The sequence below is a fragment of the Oncorhynchus gorbuscha genome, linkage group LG18 (assembly GCF_021184085.1).
Source record: "Oncorhynchus gorbuscha isolate QuinsamMale2020 ecotype Even-year linkage group LG18, OgorEven_v1.0, whole genome shotgun sequence".
Lineage (NCBI taxonomy): Eukaryota > Metazoa > Chordata > Actinopteri > Salmoniformes > Salmonidae > Oncorhynchus > Oncorhynchus gorbuscha.
The window spans coordinates 51,254,316-51,275,406 of NC_060190.1; positions in this window are offsets into that span (position 1 = coordinate 51,254,316).

Below are 21,091 nucleotides of genomic sequence, written 5' to 3' on the forward strand. Positions count from 1 at the left end.
AATGGTCCAAAATACCTCCTGATCATTGTGCAGGTCTGATCCGCAACAACAGAAAACATTTGGTTGAAGTTATTGCTGCCAAAAGAGGGTCAACCAGTTATTAAATCCAAGGGTTCACATACTTTTCCCACCCTGCACTGTGAATGTTTCATGAAGACATGAAAACATATAATTGCTTGTGTGTTATTAGTTTAAGCAGACTGTGTTTGTCTATTGTTGTGACTTAGATGAAGATCAAATTGTATGACCACCTTATGCAGAAAACCAATTAATACCAAAGGGTTCACATACTTTTTCTTGCTACTGGAAGGAGTAGACATGTTCCAGATATGCATGTCCTTAATTTCAAATACAAAGTTAGGATATTCTCCTTAATGGACCAGTTTCTACATGCATCCAATCCGGACCTCAGAAAAGCCCCTGCTACTGTTTCTTAAGCACATCTCTGCTATTTCTGTTTAAAACATGAGGTGTTGCAAATCCAGAGCTCCAATCACAATGCATGTTTTCTGTAAAGATGCAAACATAGGCCATTTTTTGCACTTTTATTTATTTATTTAACAAAGTTGCACACCCTCAAATACCCTGTTTGTTATGGACGATGAATGCAGATTGGGTCATCAGCAGCAGTCACTCACAGTCCAGACCTGACGTAGCGGCAGTGTTGATCTGTGATCCACTCCAAACCGTGAATGCATAAATCACCAATCAAAATTGTGTTGATATTGCAAGAAAATAATGTCATGTAACTTAATCAAACCACAAGGTAGCTACTCTACCTGCTTCATTCATGATGAGAAAACTAACTGGAACTAGCTCGCCAAGTGGATTGTTAGCTAGCTAGCTGGCTTACATTAACGAGTCATAAAAAATTTACATTTACATTTAAGTCATTTAGCAGACGCTCTTATCCAGAGCGACTTACAAATTGGTGCATTCACCTATGACATCCAGTAGAACAGTCACTTTACAATAGTGCATCTAAATCTTAAAGGGGGGGGGGTGAGAAGGATTACTTATCCTATCCTAGGTATTCCTTAAAGAGGTGGGGTTTCAGGTGTCTCCGGAAGGTGGTGATTGACTCCGCTGTCCTGGCGTCATGAGGGAGTTTGTTCCACCATTGGGGGGCCAGAGCAGCGAACAGTTTTGACTGGGCTGAGCGGGAACTGTACTTCCTCAGTGGTAGGGAGTCGAGCAGGCCAGAGGTGGATGAACGCAGTGCCCTTGTTTGGGTGTAGGGCCTGATCAGAGCCTGGAGGTACTGAGGTGCCGTTCCCCTCACAGCTCCGTAGGCAAGCACCATGGTCTTGTAGCGGATGCGAGCTTCAACTGGAAGCCAGTGGAGAGAGCGGAGGAGTGGGGTGACGTGAGAGAACTTGGGAAGGTTGAACACCAGACGGGCTGCGGCGTTCTGGATGAGTTGTAGGGGTTTAATGGCACAGGCAGGGAGCCCAGCCAACAGCGAGTTGCAGTAATCCAGACGGGAGATGACAAGTGCCTGGATTAGGACCTGCGCCGCTTCCTGTGTGAGGCAGGGTCGTACTCTGCGGATGTTGTAGAGCATGAACCTACAGGAACGGGCCACCGCCTTGATGTTAGTTGAGAACGACAGGGTGTTGTCCAGGATCACGCCAAGGTTCTTAGTGCTCTGGGAGGAGGACACAATGGAGTTGTCAACCGTGATGGCGAGATCATGGAACGGGCAGTCCTTCCCCGGGAGGAAGAGCAGCTCCGTCTTGCCGAGGTTCAGCTTGAGGTGGTGATCCGTCATCCACACTGATATGTCTGCCAGACATGCAGAGATGCGATTTGCCACCTGGTCATCAGAAGGGGGAAAGGAGAAGATTAATTGTGTGTCGTCTTCATAGCAATGATAGGAGAGACCATGTGAGGTTATGACAGAGCCAAGTGACTTGGTGTATAGCGAGAATAGGAGAGGGCCTAGAACAGAGCCCTGGGGGACACCAGTGGTGAGAGCGCATGGTGAGGAGACAGATTCTCGCCACGCCACCTGGTAGGAGTGACCTGTCAGGTAGGACGCAATCCAAGCGTGGGCCGCGCCGGAGATGCCCAACTCGGAGAGGGTGGAGAGGAGGATCTGATGGTTCACAGTATCGAAGGCAGCCGATAGGTCTAGAAGGATGAGAGCAGAGGAGAGAGAGTTAGCTTTAGCAGTGCCGAGCGCCTCCGTAATACAGAGAAGAGCAGTCTCAGTTGAATGACTAGTCTTGAAACCTGACTGATTTGGATCAAGAAGGTCATTCAGAGAGAGATAGCGGGAGAGCTGGCCAAGGACGGCACGTTCAAGAGTTTTGGAGAGAAAAGAAAGAAGGGATACTGGTCTGTAGTTGTTGACATCGGACGGATCGAGTGTAGGTTTTTTCAGAAGGGGTGCAACTCTCGCTCTCTTGAAGACGGAAGGGACGTAGCCAGTGGTCAGGGATGAGTTGATGAGCGAGGTGAGGTAAGGGAGAAGGTCTCCGGAAATGGTCTGGAGAAGAGAGGAGGGGATAGGGTCAAGCGGGCAGGTTGTTGGGCGGCCGGCCGTCACAAGACGCAAGATTTCATCTGGAGAGAGAGGGGAGAAAGAGGTCAGAGCACAGGGTAGGGCAGTGTGAGCAGAACCAGCGGTGCCGTTTGACTTAGCAAACGAGGATCGGATGTCGTCGACCTTCTTTTCAAAATGGTTGACGAAGTCATCTGCAGAGAGGGAGGAGGGGGGGAGGAGGATTCAGGAGGGAGGAGAAGGTGGCAAAGAGCTTCCTAGGGTTAGAGGCAGATGCTTGGAATTTAGAGTGGTAGAAAATGGCTTTAGCAGCAGAGACAGAGGAGGAAAATGTAGAGAGGAGGGAGTGAAAGGATGCCAGGTCCGCAGGGAGGCGAGTTTTCCTCCATTTCCGCTCGGCTGCCCGGAGCCCTGTTCTGTGAGCTCGCAATGAGTCATCGAGCCACGGGAGGGGAGGACCGAGCCGGCCTGGAGGATAGGGGACATAGAGAGTCAAAGGATGCAGAAAGGGAGGAGAGGAGGGTTGAGGAGGCAGAATCAGGAGATAGGTTGGAGAAGGTTTGAGCAGAGGGAAGAGATGATAGGATGGAAGAGGAGAGAGTAGCGGGGGAGAGAGAGCGAAGGTTGGGACGGAGCGATACCATCCGAGTAGGGGCAGTGTGGGAGGTGTTGGATGAGAGCAGGAGGGAAAAGGATACAAGGTAGTGGTCGGAGACTTGGAGGGGAGTTGCAATGAGGTTAGTGGAAGAACAGCATCTAGTAAAGATGAGATTGAGCGTATTGCCTGCCTTGTGAGTAGGGGGGGAAGGTGAGAGGGTGAGGTCAAAAGAGGAGAGGAGTGGAAAGAAGGAGGCAGAGAGGAATGAGTCAAAGGTAGACGTGGGGAGGTTAAAGTCGCCCAGCACTGTGAGAGGTGAGCCGTCCTCAGGAAAGGAGCTTATCAAGGCATCAAGCTCATTGATGAACTCTCCGAGGGGACCTGGAGGGCGATAAATGATAAGGATGTTAAGCTTGAAAGGGCTGGTAACTGTGACAGCATGGAATTCAAAGGAGGCGATAGACAGATGGGTAAGGGGAGAAAGAGAGAATGACCACTTGGGAGAGATGAGGATCCCGGTGCCACCACCCCGCTGACCAGAAGCTCTCGGGTGTGCGAGAACACGTGGGCGGACGAAGAGAGAGCAGTAGGAGTAGCAGTGTTGTCTGTGGTGATCCATGTTTCCGTCAGTGCCAAGAAGTCAAGGGACTGGAGGGAGGCATAGGCTGAGATGAACTCTGCCTTGTTGGCCGCAGATCGGCAGTTCCAGAGGCTACCGGAGACCTGGAACTCCACGTGGGTCGTGCACGCTGGGACCACCAGATTAGGGTGGCCGTGGCCGCGCGGTGTGGAGCGTTTGTATGGTCTGTGCAGAGAGGAGAGAACAGGGATAGACAGACACATAGTTGACAGGCTACAGAAGAGGCTACGCTAATGCAAAGGAGATTGGAATGACAAGTGGACTACACGTCTCGAATGTTCAGGAAGTTGAGCTTACGTAGCAAGAATCTTATTGACTAAAATGATTAAAATGATACAGTACTGCTGAAGTAGGCTAGCTGGCAGTGGCTGCATTGTTGACTTTGTAGGCTAGCTGGCAGTGGCTGCGTTGTTGACACTACACTAATCATGTCGTTCCGTTGAGTGTAATAGTTTCTGCAGTGCTGCTATTCGGGGGCTAGCTGGCTAGCTAGCAGTGTTGTTTACGTTACGTTGCGTTAAAAGAACGACAATAGCTGGCTAGCTAACCTAGAAAATCGCTCTAGACTACACAATTATCTTTGACAAAGACGGCTATGTAGCTAGCTATGTAGCTAGCTACGATCAAACAAATCAAACCGTTGTACTGTAATGAAATGAAATGAAAATGTGATACTACCTGTGAATGCGACCGGGTTGTTGAGTCTATTCGGTAGACGTTGGCTAGCTGTTGGCTAGCTGTCGGCTAGCTGTTGGCTAGCTGTTGGCTAGCTGTTGGCTAGCTAGCAGAGTCTCCTACGTTAAGGACGACAAATAGCTGGCTAGCTAACCTCGGTAAATTAAGATAATCACTCTAAGACTACACACTCTAAACTACACAATTATCTTGGATACGAAGACAGCAAAGACAGCTATGTAGCTAGCTAACACTACACTAATCAAGTCGTTCAGTTGAGTGTAATAGTTACTACAGTGCTGCTAATCGGTGGGCGTTTGCTAGCTGGCTAGCTGCTGGGCAAATAGCAGTGAAGACTACGTTAGGACGACGAAATACGATAATTATGCAATTATCTTTGATACAAAGACGGCTATGTAGCTAGCTAAGAAGAAATTGCTAAGATTAGACAAATCAAACCGTTGTACTATAATGAAATGTAATGAAATGTAATGAAATGTAATGAAAAAGTTATACTACCTGCGGAGCGAAGTGCCGATGCGACCGCTCGCTCCAACCCGGATGCTGATAAAAATACACCTAAATGTTTTAAAATGTTAGCTGTCCTACAGGAAAAGCAATGTCATTATTCGATAGCTAGCTAGGCTGCCAACCAGTTAGCTTTTAACCCCCTATCAAGCCTAGCTAGCAAGCTAGCTAGCTAGCCCTACTGGCTGCTGGCCAAATTAGCTAACAATCCTTGATTCTAGTTTATTCATTTTTATTGAACTTTTATTTAACTAGGCAAATCAGTTAAGAACAAGTTCTTACTTACAATGATGGCCTATCAAAAGGCAAAAGGCCCCCTGCAGGGAAATAAATACAATATAAATACACTGCTCAAAAAAATAAAGGGAACACGAAAATAACATCCTTGATCTGAATGAATGAAATATTCTTATGAAATACTTTTTTCTTTACATAGTTGAATGTGCTGACAACAAAATCACACAAAAATTATCAATGGAAATCAAATTTATCAAACCATGGAGGTTTGGATTTGGAGTCACACTCAAAATTAAAGTGGAAAGCCACACTACAGGCTGGTCCAACTTTGATGTAATGTCCTTAAAACAAGTCAAAATGAGGCTCAGTAGTGTGTGTGGCCTTCACGTGCCTGTATGACCTCCCTACAACGCCTGGGCATGCTCCTGATGAGGTGGCGGATGGTCTCCTGAGGGATCTCCTCCCAGACGTGGACTAAAGCATCCGCCAACTCCTGGACAGTCTGTGGTGCAACGTGGCGTTGGTGGATGGAGCGAGACATGATGTCCCAGATGTGCTCAATTGGATTCAGGTCTGGGGAACGGGCGGGCCAGGCCAAAGCATCAATGCCTTACTCTTGCAGGAACTGCTGACACACTCCAGCCACATGAGGTTTAGCATTGTCTTGCATTAGGAGGAACCCAGGGCCAACCACACCAGCATATGGTCTCACAAGAGGTCTGAGGATCTCATCTCGGTACCTAATGGCAGTCAGGCTACCTCTGGCGAGCAAATGGAGGGCTGTGCGGCCCCCCAAAGAAATGCCACCCCACACCATGACTGACCCACCACCAAACCGGTCATGCTGGAGGATGTTGCAGGCAGCAGAACGTTCTCCACGGCGTCTCTAGACTGTCACGTCTGTCACATGTGCTCAGTGTGAACCTGCTTTCATCTGTGAAGAGCACAGGGCACCAGTGGCGAATTTGACAATCTTGGTGTTCTCCGGCAAATGAAAAACATCCTGCACGGTGTTGGGCTGTAAGCACAATCCCCACCTGTGGACGTCGGGCCCTCATACCACCCTCATGGAGTCTGTTTCTGACTGTTTGAGCAGACATATGCACATTTGCGGCCTGCTGGAGGTCATTTTGCAGGGCTATGGCAGTGCTCCTCCTGCTCCTCCTTGCACAAAGGCGGAGGTAGCGGTCCTGCTGCTGGGTTGTTGCCCTCCTACGGCCTCCTCCACGTCTCCTGATGTACTGGCCTGTCTCCTGGTAGTGCTCTGGACACTACGCTGACAGACACAGCAAACCTTCTTGCCACAGCTCGCATTGATGTGCCTTCCTGGATGAGCTGCACTACCTGAGCCACTTGTGTGGGTAGTAGACTCCGTCTCATGCTACCACTAGAGTGAAAGCACTGCAAGCATTCAAAAGTGACCAAAACATCAGCCAGGAAGCATAGGAACTGAGAAGTGGTCTGTGGTTATCACCTGCAGAACCACTCCTTTATTGGGGGTGTCTTGCTAATTGCCTATAATTTCCACCTGTTGTATATTCCATTTGCACAACAGCATGTGAAATTTATTGTCAATCAGTGTTGCTTCCTAAGTGGACAGTTTGATTTCACGCTCTGGATAAGAGCGTCTGCTAAATGACTTAAATGTAAATGTAATGTAAATGTGTGATTGACATGGAGTTACATTGTGTTGTTTAAGTGTTCCCTTTATTTTTTTGAGCAGTGTATATGACAAAACACACATCACAACACTACATAAAGAGAGACCTAAGACAACAAGATAGCAAGGCTGCAACACATGACAACACAGCATGGTGGCAGCACAAAACATGGTACAAACATTATTGGGCACAGACAACAGCACAAAGGGCAAGAAGATAGAGACAACAATACACACAAAGTAGCCACAACTGTCAGTAAGAGTACTGTCGCTAGCTGCAGCGAACTGAAAAGACAAGCGAGTTACTACAATAAATAAAACATCTTAAATTAGCTCCTTACCTTTGCATTAACTTCTTTAAAGTATTTTCTGGAACAGCTTCTCACTGCTTTGCTTCTCCAGTTGTCAGTTCGACCACACACCTTTTACACACTCATTTGTGCCCCCCCCCCAAAAAAAGACAGTCGAAAATACGTGATTCTTGTTGCTATGCTGCCACTTACAGTGATTTTAGCTTGTGGTTTGCATGCACCTTTATGCAGATGAAAGTATAGCGAGTGGCTTAAAGAATGAGGCTTGAGCGTGTCCTCAAAACTCAAATAAGCATCAGAAATTGTCCTTATTTAGCATATCAAAAAGCATATCAAGAACCTGATGTGGACCTCAGTCAAGAGCATATGCATTGTATATGCTGAGAAAATAGACTGTGTAGGCCTACTGTCAGTATTTTGTCATCATAGAGAATGACAAAATCATGCACGGTATGGCCAGTCAATATCTGGCCATACCGTGCGTGATACCTGGAGGGAATCCAAAAATGATTTGTGCATGATAGAAAAATATGTATTTCATATTTGTCAAATTATTGAGCATGTGCCGAAAACTCAGAAATGCATCAGAAATCTTCCTTATTTTCAGCATATCAAAAATCATATCAAGATCCGGATATGGACCGTCCTCTGCCAAGAGAAGGTTATACAGCTCCACCATCGAGAGCATGCGTTGACCAACTGACAAGGGTCTTCATTGACATGTTCAACCTCTCCCTGTCTGAGTCTGTAATACCAGCATGTTTCAAGCAGACCACCATAGTCCCTGTGGCCAAGAACACTAAGGTAACCTGCCTAAATCACTACCGACCCGTAGTACTCAAGTCTGTAGCCATGAAGTGCTTTGAAAGGCTGGTCATGGCTCACATCAACACCATTATCCCAGAAACCCTAGACCCACTCCAATTTGTATACCACCCCAACAGATCAACAGATGATGCAATCTCGATTGCACTCCACACTACCCTTTCACACCTGGAGAAAAGGAACACCTATATGAGAATGTTATTCATTGACTACAGCTCAGCGTTCAACACCATAGTGCCCTCAAAGCTCATCACTAAGCTAAGTACCCTGGGACTAAACACCTCTCTCTGCAACTGGATCCTGGACTTCCTAATGGGCCACCCCCAGGTGGTAAGGATGATACAGCCTACAGGGAGGAGGTCAGAGACCTGGCTGTGTGGTGCCAGGAAAACAACCTCTCCCTCAACGTGATCAAGACAAAGGAGATTATTGTGGACTACAGTAAAATGAGGACCAAGCACATTCTCATCGACTGGGCTGTAGTGGAGCAGGTTGAGAGTTTCAAGTTCCTTGGTGTCCACATCACCGACAAACTATCACGGTTCAAGCATACTAAGATAGTCATGAAGAGGGCACGACAAAAACCTATTCCCCCTCAGGAGACTGAAAAGATTTGGCATGGGTCCTCAGATCCTCTAAAGGTTCTACAGCTGCACCATCGAGAGCTGCATCATTGCCTGGTAGGGCTACTGCTCAGCCTCTGACTGCAAGGCACTACAGAGGGTAGTGCGTACGGCCCAGTACATCACTGGGGCCAAGCTTCCTGCCATTCAGGACCTCTATACCAGGCAGTGTCAAAGGAAGGCCCAAAAATTGTCCAGCGGTAATTGATCAAGCGGTACCGGATCGCCAAGTCTAGGTCCAAGAGGCTTTTAAACAGCTTCTACCCCCAAGCCATAAGACTCCTGAACATCGAATCAAATGGCTACTCATAATATTTTCGTTGCCCCCCCTCTTTTACGCTGCTACTCTCTGTTATTATCTATGCATAGTCACTTTAATCATTTTACCTACATGTGCATATTACCTCAATTACCTCGACTAACCGCTTCCCCCGCACATTGTACCGGTACCCCCTGTAAATAGCCTCGCTACTGTTATTTTACTGCTGCTCTTTAACTATTTGTTACTTTTATTTATTTAACTGCATTGTTGGTTAAGAGCTTGTAAGTAAGCATTTCACTGTAAGGTCTACTACACCTGTTGTATTCAGCATTTCACTGTAAGGTCTACTACACCTGTTGTATTCAGAATTTCACTGTAAGGTCTACTACACCTGTTGTATTCAGTATTTCACTGTAAGGTCTACTACACCTGTTGTATTCAGCATTTCACTGTAAGGTCTACTACACCTGTTGTATTCAGCATTTCACTGTAAGGTCTACTACACCTGTTGTATTCAGCATTTCACTGTAAGGTCTACTACACCTGTTGTATTCAGCATTTCACTGTAAGGTCTACTACACCTGTTGTATTCAGCATTTCACTGTAAGGTCTACTACACCTGTTGTATTCAGCATTTCACTGTAAGGTCTACTACACCTGTTGTATTCAGCATTTCACTGTAAGGTCTACTACACCTGTTGTATTCAGCATTTCACTGTAAGGTCTACTACACCTGTTGTATTCAGCATTTCACTGTAAGGTCTACTACACCTGTTGTATTCAGCATTTCACTGTAAGGTCTACTACACCTGTTGTATTCAGCATTTCACTGTAAGGTCTACTACACCTGTTGTATTCAGCATTTCACTGTAAGGTCTACTACACCTGTTGTATTCAGCATTTCACTGTAAGGTCTACTACACCTGTTGTATTCAGCATTTCACTGTAAGGTCTACTACACCTGTTGTATTCAGCATTTCACTGTAAGGTCTACACCTGTTGTATTCGGCGCATGTGACAAATACAAATTTCATATGTTGAATGCACTGATATTTGTCAACATGAAGAGACATAATAGGATGTCAAATATCTCATTATATTGAATGAGTCCATGTCTGGCCATAGGGAATGTCCATGTGTGTCACATTCGTCATAACGAGGAGACCAAGGCGCAGCGTGATATGAATACATTCTTCTTTATTTAAACGAAGAACACTAAACAATCTAACAAAACGAACGTGAAGCTGTAACACGAGTGCTGACATGCAACTACACATAGACAATAACCCACAAAACCCACATGGAAAATGGCAACCTAAATAGGATCCCCAATCAGAGATAACGATAAACAGCTTTCTCTGATTGGGAACCAATTCAGTCCACCATAGACCTACATATACCTAGACATACTAAAATCCCCATAGATATACAAAAAACCCTAGACAGGACAAAACACCTAGACAATACAAAAACTAAACCAACCACCCTTGTCCCACCCTAACCTAACCAAAATAATAAAGAAAACAAAGATAACTAAGGTCAGGGCGTGACAATGTGTGATATTCGGAGTAGTCTAATCCCAGTATAATACATGTCTGGAACACACTGGATCTGGGATCAGAATTTGTCAGGATATGGTGCAGATCCACAAGACTCAAAATATGTATTGAACATGGTCTGTATTCTCTAGAATATAAAAAAAGTGTAATGTAAAGATATCCCTAATATATCCCCTTTTTGCCCAGTGTAACTCTAACCCTAACCTCTAGCCTTGCTCGCGTTAAGCAGCTAGCTAATGATAGTGTTAGTCACAAATTCGTATCATAACATACATTTAGCAAATGCATAGAACAGCCTATTGTACATTTTACAAATGTGTAACATAGGCTATTGCACAAATTGCCATTTGTAAGATACTATACAAACTGTAAACATATCATATGAAATGAATGATTGACATCCACTCATTAATACATATCATACTCATTGTGGCATGCAGATTTACTTACAGAATAATACAACATGCTCTGAGACCAGGTTGCAGCGGGAGCAGGAAATATTTCATCTTCGAGCCTATACCGAAGAGGAGAAATAAACACAGCCATGTACTAAAATATTGAACAACAATTCGGACTTTGCAAAGAAGTGTGGGCTGATGCATTTATCCTTTTAAATGGTTCGAATAGATTATTAGTCTAGCAGAATGCAAGGCCAGTGTTTGACTCTCGCTATAGGCATCATGCATTTTTTTGTTTGAAAGTCACTGCAAAGGATGATCACATTCTGCCCACACCTCTTCAGGAATGTGAACCAATTTGCCATACAGCAAATGAGTTTTTGTTACCATAAAATTGAATAGAGGGAGATTTTTTTTGTTTTTATTAGCCTACCATTATTATAGGCTAATAACCGTGCATCTCCCATTTATCCCAAACAAACAGTTGATCAACCTTCTAAAAGTTGTGGGTTTGACATTTGCATGAAGATACGCTCACTTTTCCGTCAAGTTCAAAATGGATAAATACCAACATTTGTGGGAAAACTGCCCCATGCAAGGTTTAGAGTCTCTTTTGTGCTCACGCACCTTTGATAAATGAGGCACCTGGCCTGGTAGCGAGACTGATGAGAGTCGTTGGTGTGATTGACGTGTGGAGGACTGGCGAGGCCACGAGGTAAATCGGTGCGGTTAATCAAATGATGCATTCAAACAAAACAGACTGCATTTTTCAGAGAGAGGTGCCTGAGGTTCAACAACACACACATGCCCAATCATATTCAATTTGTCTCACCAATAAATCACTCCTGACACTGAATCCTGACACTAGGCCTGGGCCAACTGTAGCCTATCATATCTCTTATGAAGAGGTTGTGGCTACCGCACAGCTGTTATGAACAATTGTAATTTCATCAGTAAAGCAGTCAAATTATATTCGTTGACACAATTCACCCATTTGAAGCAGCTGAATACAAAGCAGCCTTAGCAGGAAGAAAACAGAGAGATCCCTGAATGTGCATACTGAGGACTGATTACATACACTCAATTCGTTTAAGACATTTACATGCTTTGCAAGAGGAACGATTTCCCTAATAATCCTGTTTACATAGACACATCTGATATCAGGCTACCTGATGGGACTTTTGATAAGGGACAGTTGGAAATGATTGTGGGGGGGGGGGTGTAGTGTGGTTTTTTTGGGGGGGGGGGCACAGGGCAGTTTCCCCTGGACTACATTTGTCCTTTTGCAGCTTTTACTCCGTATTTTCTCCATCCTAGCTACACTTCCTCATCTGTTTGCATGTGCCTCCCCTATATTAAGGTGTTTTGGTAATTCCCTTATGCACTGTGCTTTTCCATGCACAAAACATTACTATACTACAGATTAATATACACGGATTGTACAAAACATTAAGAACACTTTCCTAATATTGAGTTGCACCCCTTTTGCCCTAAGAACAGCCTCAATTCGTTGGGACATGGACTCTACAAGGTGTTGAAAGTGTTCCACAGGGATGCTGGCCAATGTTGACTCCAATGTTGTCCACAGTTGTGTCAAGTTGGGTGGCTGTCATTTGGGTGGTGCACCATTCTAGATACACACGGGAAACTGTTGATTGTGAAAAACCCAGCAGCGTTGCAGTTCTTGACACACTCAAACTGGTTCGCCTGGCACCTACTACAAGGCTTGTGTTAGAACAGTTGAGTATGCACTGAGTATCTCTCTTGTTACTATCGTGAAGGCTTGTGTTGGAACAGTTGAGTATGCACTGAGTATCTCTCTTGTTACTATAGTAAAGGCTTGTGTTGGAACAGTTGAGTATGCACTGAGTATCTCTCTTGTTACTATAGTAAAGGCTTGTGTTGGAACAGTTGAGTATGCACTGAGTATCTCTCTTGTTACTATAGTAAATGCTTGTGTTGGAAAGAGCTGTTACTATAGTATGAACACTGAGTATCTCTCTTGTTACTATAGTAAAGGCTTGTGTTGGAACAGTTGAGTATGCACTGAGTATCTCTCTTGTTACTATAGTAAAGGCTTGTGTTGGAACAGTTGAGTATGCACTGAGTATCTCTCTTGTTACTATAGTAAAGGCTTGTGTTGGAACAGTTGAGTAAGCACTGTGTATCTCTCGTGGACAGAATACATAAACATAATTGAGCAGCTGACCAATTACGCAATACTTTAGTTTTGGGTTAAAGAACTACATTAGCATAGTAACAAGAGAGATACTCAGTGCATACTCAACTGTTCCAACACAAGCCTTTACTATAGTAACAAGACAATGTTTGAGAGCTGCCAAACATCAGTTGGGTCCACACTGTCTGGTTACTGGCCCACAATAGGGTGTGTTGAACTCTATTATCACACCCCTCTCTGGTCTGCACCACATGATTGGGGCCAGGAGTTTTTCCTGACACCATGACTCTGACCAGGTAAAACTCCTGGTCCCAGACCTTTTCCTGGTCAGATCGCATGGGACATTTTCCTGCCTTACTCCTGAGACATGATGTGTTGCAATTTGTGGCTCAATACGCCAGCTCATCATCTGGCATCCAGCGAAAGATGTCACTGGCCCGAAAAATTCCACACCTCTGCCTTCTCTGATCAAATCACTTTCCAGTGGATGAAACATAAAACACAGCACAGGGAGCTGCGACTGGGCGTGCAGCTAAACAGATATAGCATCAGATTACTTGTTAATATATTATACCAGGTTAGCCTAGATAGGGTCTGGACTCTTGGCAGTATGCTCAAATGTTGGACTAGCCGCATGTCCATGCAGCTTATATACTGTACTGTACTACCCTATGGAACACTTTCCCATATATTTGGGATGGAAGCCTGCAGATTTCTCCCAATGCATATAACTGGGTCTACACAACAGTGGTCCAAGGACTCAGCTCTACTTTAAACAACATGAGGTATGGAAAGGTCTGGCAAACAGGTTTTGGGGTACAGTATTGGTCTAAAGATGAAGGATTTACACCATGAAAGCCAGTTGTTCTCATCTGGTGGCTAACGCCTGGAGGTGGTCTTCTTTTTCAGCACTACAGATGACACAGGAAGATGCAATACAGCATACACAATACAACACACTGACCTCCAGCAGGCAGGGAGAGGGCAAGATACAGATGGAGTCGGGGGAAGGGTGTATTATGGAAGGAGAGGACAGGGAGGGAAGGAAGGGAAAAGGGACAAGAGAGGGAGAAAGAAAGAGAGTGACTGTGCAAGAATTAGAAAGAGGTTAAAAGTGAGAATTCGGTAGAGCTAAACGAGTTCGGCAATATTGTGTGTGTATGCGAGACTTTGACCGCCGCTACAGATATCTGCAGGGAAGTTTTGGGGAGTATCATTTTAAACTTTTGACGCTGATTGTTTTCAATGGGTTTGAATAGTCTGGCGTCACTGGGGAGAGGAGAGTGGGAGAAAGAGAGGAGAGGGGAGAGGGTGAAAATGTGGTTCCAATCACTCACAAAGATGCTTTTGTTCTGCGGCTGAGGCCCTCACTCTCTTAGTGAGCCCTCAGGAGCCTGCAAACTGGAGCTCTCCTCTCATCACAGGCCTTATTATACTGAAGATGACTGCACTTTCAGTTACAGTTTGGGTGGTTGCTACAGCATGGACCTGGGAGGGGCATTTATTACAACTAGCTGCGAACTAGGTGACATAGTGTGACATTTAGCTGACATAGGGTGACATTTAGGTGACATAGGGTGACATTTAGGTGACATAGGGTGACATTTATGTGACATTTAGGTGATATAGGGTGACATTTAGCTGACACAGGGTGACATTTAGGTGACATAGGGTGACATTTAGGTGACATAGGGTGACATTTATGTGACATTTAGGTGATATAGGGTGACATTTAGCTGACACAGGGTGACATTTAGGTGACATTTAGGTGACATGGGGTGACATTGAGGTGACATAAGGTGACAGGTGATATAGGGTGACATTTAGGTGACATAAGGTGACAGGTGATATAGGGTGACATTTAGGTGACATTTAGGTGACATTTAGGTGACATGGGGTGACATTTAGCTGACAGAGGGTGACATTTAGGTGACATAGGGTGATATAGGGTGACATTTAGGTGACATAAGGGGACAGGTGATATAGGGTGACATTAAAGTGATATAGGGTGACATTTAAGTGACATGGGTGACATTTAGGTGACATAAGGTGACAGGTGATATAGGGTGACATTTAGGTGACATAGGGTGAAATTTAGGTGACATAGGGTGACATTTATGTGACATAGGGTGACATTTAGGTGACATAGGGTGACATTTAGGTGACACCGGGTGACATTTAGGTGACATAGGGTGACATTTAGGTGACACAGGGTGACATTTAGGTGATATAGGGTGACATTTAGGTGACATAGGGTGACATTTAGCTGACACAGGGTGACATAGGGTGACATTTAGGTGACATAGGGTGACATCTATGTGACATTTAGGTGATATAGGGTGACATTTAGCTGACACAGGGTGACATTTAGGTGATATAGGGTGACATTTAGCTGACACAGAGTGACATTTAGGTGACATTTAGGTGACATTTAGGTAACATTTAGGTGACATTTAGGTGACATGGGGTGACATTTAGGTGACATGGGTTGACATTTAGGTGACATGGGGTGACATTTAGGTGACATTTAGGTGACATTTAGGTGACATGGGGTGACATTTAGGTGACATGGGGTGACATTTAGGTGACATTTAGGTGACATAAGGGGACAGGTGATATAGGGTGACATTTAGGTGACATGGGGTGACATTTAGGTGACATTTAGGTGACATTTAGGTGACATGGGGTGACATTTAGGTGACATTTAGGTGACATTTAGGTGACATGGGGTGACATTTAGGTGACATGGGGTGACATTTAGGTGACATTTAGGTGACATGGGGTGACATTTAGGTGACATAGGGTAATATAGGGTGACATTTAGGTGACATAAGGGGACAGGTGATATAGGGTGACATTAAAGTGATATAGGGTGACATTTAAGTGACATGGGTGACATTTTTAAGGTGACAGGTGATATAGGGTGACATTTAGGTGACATAAGGTGACAGGTGATATAGGGTGACATTTAGGTGACATAAGGTGACAGGTGATATAGGGTGACATTTAGGTGACATAGGGTGACATTTAGGTGACATAGGGTGACATTTATGTGACATTTAGGTGATATAGGGTGACATTTAGCTGACACAGGGTGACATTTAGGTGACATTTAGGTGACATGGGGTGACATTGAGGTGACATAAGGTGACAGGTGATATAGGGTGACATTTAGGTGACATAAGGTGACAGGTGATATAGGGTGACATGGGGTGACATTTAGGTGACATTTAGGTGACATGGGGTGACATTTAGCTGACAGAGGGTGACATTTAGGTGACATGGGGTGACATTTAGTTGACATAGGGTGATATAGGGTGACATTTAGGTGACATAAGGGGACAGGTGATATAGGGTGACATTAAAGTGATATAGGGTGACATTTAAGTGACATGGGTGACATTTAGGTGACATAAGGTGACAGGTGATATAGGGTGACATTTAGGTGACATAGGGTGAAATTTAGGTGACATAGGGTGACATTTATGTGACATAGGGTGACATTTAGGTGACATAGGGTGACATTTAGGTGACACCGGGTGACATTTAGGTGACATAGGGTGACATTTAGGTGACACAGGGTGACATTTAGGTGATATAGGGTGACATTTAGGTGACATAGGGTGACATTTAGCTGACACAGGGTGACATAGGGTGACATTTAGGTGACATAGGGTGACATCTATGTGACATTTAGGTGATATAGGGTGACATTTAGCTGACACAGGGTGACATTTAGGTGATATAGGGTGACATTTAGCTGACACAGAGTGACATTTAGGTGACATTTAGGTGACATTTAGGTAACATTTAGGTGACATTTAGGTGACATGGGGTGACATTTAGGTGACATGGGTTGACATTTAGGTGACATGGGGTGACATTTAGGTGACATTTAGGTGACATTTAGGTGACATGGGGTGACATTTAGGTGACATGGGGTGACATTTAGGTGACATTTAGGTGACATAAGGGGACAGGTGATATAGGGTGACATTTAGGTGACATGGGGTGACATTTAGGTGACATTTAGGTGACATTTAGGTGACATGGGGTGACATTTAGGTGACATTTAGGTGACATTTAGGTGACATGGGGTGACATTTAGGTGACATGGGGTGACATTTAGGTGACATTTAGGTGACATGGGGTGACATTTAGGTGACATAGGGTAATATAGGGTGACATTTAGGTGACATAAGGGGACAGGTGATATAGGGTGACATTAAAGTGATATAGGGTGACATTTAAGTGACATGGGTGACATTTAGGTGACATAAGGTGACAGGTGATATAGGGTGACATTTAGGTGACATAAGGTGACAGGTGATATAGGGTGACATTTAGGTGACATAAGGTGACAGGTGATATAGGGTGACATTTAGGTGACAGGGTGACATTTAGGTGATATGGGGTGACATTTAATTGACATAGGGTGACATTTTGATAGCACAAAAATGCTTTTTAGATTATCTTAATACCAATTGTATCCAACATGAGTATATTTAAAGCCATTATTCCATAAGCATACTTTATTGGTATGTTTGTGTGTATGTCACACATTTTGTCCTGACCACAGAGTGAGAGCACAGTAGGCCTCTTCTCTTAATTTAACCCAACCAAACTGAAAGTAACCAAAATAGCTGTCATGTTTTGTTTAGAGTGAGTCAACATACAGGAGGGCAAAAACAGCCTCCATGCACGCACGCTCGCATGCACGCACACACACGCACGCACGCACGCACGCACGCACGCACGCACACACTCACGCACACACGCACGCACTCACGCACACACGCACACTCACGCACACACGCACACACACACACACACACACACACACACACACACACACACACACACACACACACACACACACACACACACACACACACACACACACACACACACACACACACACACACACACACACACACACACACACACACACACACACACACACACACACACACACACACACACACACACACACACACACACACACACACACACACACACACACACACACACACACACACACACACACAGAGGCAGTGAGAGGTCTCTGTACAGTATGAGCTGCACTCAGTGTTTCAGTGCTCCTCTCAGAGCTACAGCTAATAGCTAGCCAAGGCCCTGCCGGCGAGGCTTTATCCTCTTCCTCTAACACACACACCTTCACACACACTCATACGCACATACCACGCACACACACATGCGAACCAGCATGAATGCATAAATACGTGCTCACATACACACCTGTTACATAAGCACATAAATTCACAAGCCAATAGAATGCACACAGACACATAAACCCCACCCCTAAAGAGGTTTGGCTTGTATAGTACTTCTCTCCAGATAATAATGAGAAATACTTTAATATAAATTAGTTACACGTCTGCGCCAAACAATAGTGAACCAAGAATGAGATGTCTGTGTGTTGCCCTGCACCTTGGCTCACCTTGTGTACCATACAGAGTTTCTATTTAGTATGCATACGACAGGGTATGTTTGTGTGTCTTTAGTATGCATACGACAGGGTATGTTTGTGCATCTTTAGTATGCATACGACAGGGTATGTTTGTGCGTCTTTAGTATGCATACGACAGGGTATGTTTGTGTGTCTTTAGTATGCATACGACAGGGTATGTTTGTGTGTCTTTAGTATGCATACGACAGGGTATGTTTGTGCGTCTTTAGTATGCATACGACAGGGTATGTTTGTGCGTCTTTAGTATGCATACGACAGGGTATGTTTGTGCGTCTTTAGTATGCATACGACAGGGTATGTTTGTGCGTCTTTAGTATGCATACGACAGGGTATGCATACGACAGGGTATGTTTTGTCTTTAGTATGCATGACAGGGTATGTTTGTGTGTCTTTAGTATGCATACGACAGGGTATGTTTGTGTGTCTTTAGTATGCATTAGTCTTTAGTATATGACATATGTTTTGTGTCTTTAGTATGCGACAGGGTATGTTTGTGTGTCTTTAGTATGCATACGACAGGGTATGTTTGTGTGTCTTTAGTATGCATACGACAGGGTATGTTTGTGTGTCTTTAGTATGCATATGACAGGGTATGTTTGTGTGTCTTTAGTATGCATACGACAGGGTATGTTTGTGTGTCTTTAGTATGCATACGACAGGGTATGTTTTGTGTCTTTAGTCTTTAGTATGCATATGACATGCATATGACAGGGTATGTTTGTGTGTCTTTAGTATGCATATGACAGGGTATGTTTGTGTGTCTTTAGTATGCATATGACAGGGTATGTTTGTGTGTCTTTAGTATGCATATGACAGGGTATGTTTGTGTGTCTTTAGTATGCATATGACAGGGTATGTTTGTGTGTCTTTAGTATGCATGCATATGCATATGACAGGGTATGTTTGTGTGTCTTTAGACATAGGGTATGTTTTGTCTTTAGTATGTCTGTCTTTCAGTATGCATACGACAGGGTATGTTTGTGTGTCTTTAGTATGCATACGACAGGGTATCTTTGTGTGTCTTTAGTATGCATATGACAGGGTATGTTTGTGTGTCTTTAGTATGCATACGACAGGGTATGTTTGTGTGTCTTTAGTATGCATACGACAGGGTTTCTCCCAAACCAAACGTTACAGGGATTTAAGCGCCAAGAACACATTTCCTCCCTTGTGACTAACAGAACAGTTCACAAAAAGCACCAGATTAAATCAAGTTGAAACTTTCCAAAAACATAGAACAGTATAAAAAAACATCCCTGTGGCAACAGATCCACAGTGGCGCGCCGAGGTTTACAGATAAGCTTAAGGGCATGTTTCAAACCCTGAGGAGAGGGAGATGGGGTAGATGGGGAAACGTAGTGGATGAAAGAGGTGGAGAATGAAGGATGGAGAGAGGAAGAGAAAAGAGGGTTAAGAGAAGAGAGGGTTAAGAGAAGAGAGGGTTAAGAGAAGAGAGGGTTAAGAGAAGGGGGAGAGAGGGTTAAGAGAAGGGGGAGAGAGGTAGGGAAGGAGAGAGGGTTAAGAGAAGGGTGAGAGAGGTAGGGAAGGAGAGAGGGTTAAGAGAAGGGGGAGAGAGGGTTAAGAGAAGGGGGAGAGAGGGTTAAGAGAAGGGGGAGAGAGGTAGGGAAGGAGAGAGGGTTAAGAGAAGGGGGAGAGAGGTAGGAAAGGAGAGAGGGTTAAGAGAAGGGGGAGAGAGGGTTAAGAGAAGAGAGGGTTAAGAGAAGGGGGAGAGAGGGTTAAGAGAAGGGGGAGAGAGGGTTAAGAGAAGAGAGGGTTAAGAGAAGGGGGAGAGAGGGTTAAGCAAAGAGAGGGTTAAGAGAAGGGGGAGAGAGGGTTATGAGAAGAGAGGGTTAAGAGAAAGGGGAGAGAGGGTTAAGAGGAGAGAGGGTTAAGAGAAGGGGGAGAGGGTTAAGAGAAGGGGGAGAGAGGCTTAAGAGAAGAGAGGGTTAAGAGAAGGGTGAGAGAGGGTTAAGAGAAGGGGGAGAGAGGGTTAAGAGAAGGGGGAGAGAGATAGGGAAGGAGAGAGGGTTAAGAGAAGGGGGGAGAGGTAGGGAAACGAAAGGAACCTGATCTCTCTCAGCTGGGCTGGAATAACACACCTCCACCCAGTGGCTGTCTGAGTCTGTCAGGGGTGAGGGAGTTCTGACTAACACACATACACACGCATACGCACACACACACACACACGCAAACGCACACACGCACACACACGCATACGCACACACACACGCACACATGCACAGAAATTGGGTCTGAATTTATCTGTGGTGTGAGTTGCTTCTGACTATCACAGCATATTTGGATCCACAATGAAACATTGTGATTAAAAGGTACCTGCTACTATGTATGTTTTAAAGATCATACTTTAAAACATGTACTGAGGTGCTGACATTTGAACATCTTGGCCATGTTCTGTTATAATCTCCACCCGGCACAGCCAGAAGAGGACTGGCCATCCCACATAGCCTGGTTCCTCTCTAGGTTTCTTCCTAGGTTTTGGCCTTTCTAGGGAGTTTTTCCTAGCCACCGTGCTTCTACACCTGCATTGCTTGCTGTTTGGGGTTTTAGGCTGGGTTTCTGTCCAGTACTTTGAGATATC